General features: G+C 37.3%; 1 long non-coding RNA gene across 1 annotated transcript; it reads right to left on the reverse strand.

The window, feature by feature from the left end:
- Positions 1-2,281: 2,281 nt before the first annotated feature.
- Positions 2,282-4,264, reverse strand: LOC147637626 (uncharacterized). Its single transcript, XR_015266058.1, has 2 exons — positions 3,313-4,264; positions 2,282-2,658 (listed from the first exon to the last, which is right to left on the reverse strand). It is a non-coding gene; the product is annotated as an uncharacterized LOC147637626 (long non-coding RNA).
- Between the last annotated feature and the right edge of the window lie 670 nt (positions 4,265-4,934).

Raw genomic sequence — 4,934 nt, forward strand, 5'->3', positions numbered from 1 at the left:
AGCCATTCAAGTGCAACCTTGATCTTGCATGTATGGTGGGGTTCTTGTTGGTTCGACTGCCATATTATCCCACATATACGCCAGATACATAGATATGTAGTATGTGAAAGGTGTTGTGGGTGGCTTACTTCTCTGATCCCCCCCCTAACCTTACAATATAACACCAAAAGTTTGTTTTTACTTTCAAATAATGTGAAAGTGACCACTTACTAAAAATATTAATTGCTAAAGCTAGTAAGTTGAAAAGAGGTTTGTAACCCAATTAATTACCACTAAATGCCTATAAGAGTCAGCAAGTCACATTAACACTTGATTTTAGATCTAGACACTTATTACCTAAAACAACAATTGCAATGGCTAAACAATCAAATGGGTGCACCAAATATTTAGTTCATCTATAAGAAATTCCATGGGGAAATAAATTTTATTGAAAAAAGTAAGTTAATGAGAGAGGTTTTTGTGATGGTGGTGTTAGTGATGGAAGAAGCTACAATGGGGATGAGTTGTGGGTAAGGTTCAAAGCTTTGGCAAAAGAATTTAAGCACATATGCCTTAACTAATTAATCGTGGTCACATGCTTACGAGATGGATGGATAATGTATAAGGTGACATCAAAAAGGTTGAATACACGTATGCCTTAACTCATTAATGGTGGTCGTGTGCTTATGAGGACGGATGCATAATTAGTAAAGCATGTATGCCTCAACTAATTAATGGTGGCCATGTGCTTATGATAAATGGATAATGTATAAGGTGCTCGACATTAAAAGGGTGGAATACAATAATTTAAGGTGACTCTCATTGCCCAAGGAGAGTAACCCAATGGTAAGAAGTCATTTTGGTTTGGATTTTACAATGTAGTGGGTATTTAGAAATAGATGTATGTGATTGCATTAGACAATATATTATGATTTGACTAGGGTAACACTCTTTTATCAATTAGCATTAATGAAATTAGAGCTTTATGTATAGAATGGATCAAGTATGGATAAAGTGCATGCTCTAATCTCTAATACCATTGAAACAAATTAGTACACTCATGAACCGGAGTTTGCATGGTTACACTCTCAATAGAAGAGATCACACTCTTCTTTATAAGTGGAAGAATTTATTGTAGCCAAGATTAAAGAGAAAGCTATAAATTATAATTAGTATATTGATTAATGTTACCATTAGCCTTATTATCACTACACTTCAAAGTATCCATGGACATGATCAACTAACTGTCTAGCCTTTGACTCCTTCCATGTACACTTAATCTCTTGGTGTTAAGCCCAAAATGGACATGAAGAGACCATCTCCACCTATGAGGTTTTGTCCTCGAAACCATAGATAAACATGTGCGTTCTCCTCGCATTCTCAAATGAAGGGAGAATATCAGCAAGGGCTCATGTCATGTATCGTGTGCTCATGCTTGAGCCATGTATGTTGAAACTAAAATGCATGTGTATGGCTATAAACTATACTTAATACCTTTGAATCTATCCATAACATGTGCCGCATAAATAGCATAAAAGCCTTGTGAAGCTTCCAAGCACTGTGCATTCATAATTAACAAGTATAAGACTATCCAAAGTGAATTTCTAACAAGTTAATTTACTGTTATCAAGAATCATTAGACCACTCAAATACAACTAATAGCCCGTCAAACCCTAAATCTAATATAGAGACACATTGCCAAGAAGCTTCTTCCTTAGAGAATCCTCACCATTTAACTAAGTATATCTAGTTTTAAAAATTCTTAAGAAGACCCAATCCCCTTCCTTGAATTCTAATTGCCTCCTATGAACATTTACATAGTATCTCTCTTCTCTTGAGCTTGTTGTAAGAGTGCATCCATCTTCTCTTTTGCATTAGGATTCAATCTCTTTTGCATCAAGATTTAGTCTCTTTCTTTTGAAAGATCATTGACACACACATTCACTTTTTACCCATGGAATGCTTCATAAGGTGATATTGTTTCATCTTAATTAGCGAAAATATTCTATACCCTTAAAAACTTCATCATTAGTCAAGATATTTAATACCCTTACAATTACAAAAAATATGCAATTTACGTTGTTGTTGGCCAAAAAGTCTTAATATGCAACTCATCTTATCGGTGTGAAGATAAAGAAGCTATATCCTTTAAAAAACATATCCCAGAGAAGTGCTACACCATAGAAGTTCTTTTTATTGGTTAAGAAACCTTATTCCTTCAGAATATAAAACTCGTTCTATTGGTCAATATATTTTATAACCTCAAGCCCTTTAAATTTCTTATTGATGAAAAGTTACCCTTAAAAAAAAAACCTTATTGGTGAAGAAATAGTAAACGCTTGCAATACACGCAATTCCTCTAAACCTTCCACTTATTCATTTTTGGAAGGCCAATGCTCGGGAATTGCTATTGACAAGATGTTAACCCTCGGTTTTAGAGAAAATTTGTCAGAGCCCTCCCTCGGTTCAAGAGTGATTATATATAATAAGACTACAACTAATGTACGTGAAGACGAAAGAAGAGAACTATCTTCAAGGCTCCATAATCCATTGCCCAAGGCTCAGGCATCCCTCCTCCCCCTCTCTATACTCCTCTCTCAAGCCGCTTCTCTCTTCGTCAATCACAATGACGAGAGACATGAATGAATCTTTCATATTGCATGCCATCCATGTCTCAGCCTACCAGACAAGAAACAGAGCCGAATCAAAAAATAAGGAAAACTAACACGAAACAGTTCGATTGCATAAGGAATTCTCTTTTACTTCATCATGCTAGTTTGACCTTAAAATGAGATGTGCCACAACTAACGTCTGCCCTTTGAAAGTTAAGGGCAGAAAAAACACTCACTAGAGAGAGGGGGGGGTGTGTGTGTGTGTGGGGAGAGAGGGGGGGAGGTGAGTGTCTGTGTGTGGTTTTTGAGAGAGAGAGAGAGAGAGTGTGTGTGGGTGTGTGTATGGGCAATCCTACCTTCCTTGGTGTCTCACTGTTTACTGGAAAAAAACAGCGTGTGTGTGTGTTTTTTTTGGACAATCCTACCTTGCTCTCTCTCTCTCTCTCTCGTTCTTAAAAAATTGAAACTCTCGTCTCTCATTCAAACTCAGGAAGTACTGCATATCTCTCTCTCTCTCTCTCTCTCTCCTTCCACGCAAACATCTGCATGGACGTATAGCAATACTCTCAGAATATACAGTACACACGCACACGCACACAAACGACGTCTGCATGCACACAACCCTGCTCTCACGATATAAATTCCACTCAATTATTTACAGCTCTGCATAATTGCACCAAACTTTCGCTGCTCGTAGGAAAATAAACTGAGAGTAATTTACCTTTGATTGCACCTTGCAGAGAGAGAGATGCCAATTTTGTCGACTCGATAGATTTGGCTGATTGCTCACTTTCGAGCAGCACATCCAACTTCTACGGCAGCCATTCCCACAGCCTTTTAGGGTTCTAGCTGAGCTCATGTAGATGCTTATTAATAGGCCCTAATCATTCTTAGCAAAAGGATTAAGTACTCGTGATTAGCCACAGCTGATTATCCCATCTAGCGCTGTGGGAAGAGCTGCAGAAGGCGTTGGATGAGCTGAATTTTCTTCCTATCTAATAGCTCCGTGATTAATCACCTGAGAGATTGATAAGGGCTCTACATGGCACATAATCCCATGTGTGATTAGGAGATAATCAACCATCCGGGCAGTTGATTATTGCCCTCCGAGGCTAATTAGCAATAACCCAAAGGTCGTTAAGGACTGTACAAGCAAGAATTTGAGCAAATAGAAGCAAGAAATGAAAAGCTCTGCTTTGGGCGCTTATTTATACTACTTGCAAGCTCTTCCACCATGGACAAATCACCATTAAAACTGAGTATTCCAACCATTACACTGAAGCCTATGAACCACGTGGATATTAAGCCCTTTATGACAGCCTTCAGGCTAAAAAATGGCAGAAAATATTTAATTATGAAAACTGCGAAAACTAAGCACATCATTAGACATGTGTGAATAATTCTCCGTCTTGTATTATATAATTGAGGGAGTTTAATTCGATGTCATGTATCAGAGTTTCCAAGAACATGTTATTTTCAGTCTGAAGAGGTGGATAAATGCATTTGCAAATTGAAAAAGAGATATTCTCTAGTAGTGCTCACCTGATTTGAGTCAGAGGAATCAAAGTAATGAAGGATTAGGAGGATAATTAGGATTTATTTTCAAGATTAATGTGGAAAAAGGCTAGGGGCTAGGGGAGGGAGACCCCCTACTCTTGTTCTTGTAGTGGGTCAGCAATGAGCATGCCTAGTAGAGGCTATGATGCTCCCCACTACTGCTTTTGATTTGACCTTCACCCTTTGACAAGACAAAACAAAAATATTTCCATTGAATATTGCCCTTTAATGTCACTCCATAAATCAAAATGATTCAAGAGCATCAAGAGGTACCCTCCCCCCTTAACTATCACACTGCACCACACCAACCCAATGTGACATCCCACCAATCCACATGTGAAAAGTAACTAAATGCCCTTATTTTTTATGACTTCTTAATTCCAGTAAATGCCCTTATTTTTTATGACTTCTTAATTCCTAAAGTAAATGCTTTTCTCAAGAATCGAATACTTTTTTATTTTAAAAAATTAGATCTCTATCATTTTGATTGATGGGAAAAAGGAGTTGATTGGTAAGTCGTGCAATTTTCCACATTGAAGGCTAGCTTTTTTATTTTATTTTACAACCCCGTTTCTTACCATCATTTTGTCCAATTTTTTAAACCCATTTTACATGACTAGCACTAGTGGGCTCTTACACATTTTGAATTATGTGTGTTAGTTATTATGGTGATTTGATTGGAAAAAAAGAGCACACCTTTCCAATTTCCTCAATGGACCAAAAGGAACAATCCTCATAATTCAATTTTTGTTTTCTTCATAATTCTACGAGTGTCGGTAAGTGGTG

This window comes from Cibotium barometz, chromosome 6 (assembly GCF_041138505.1).
Source record: "Cibotium barometz isolate CiBa-2024 chromosome 6, ASM4113850v1, whole genome shotgun sequence".
Taxonomy (NCBI): Eukaryota; Viridiplantae; Streptophyta; class Polypodiopsida; order Cyatheales; family Cibotiaceae; genus Cibotium; species Cibotium barometz.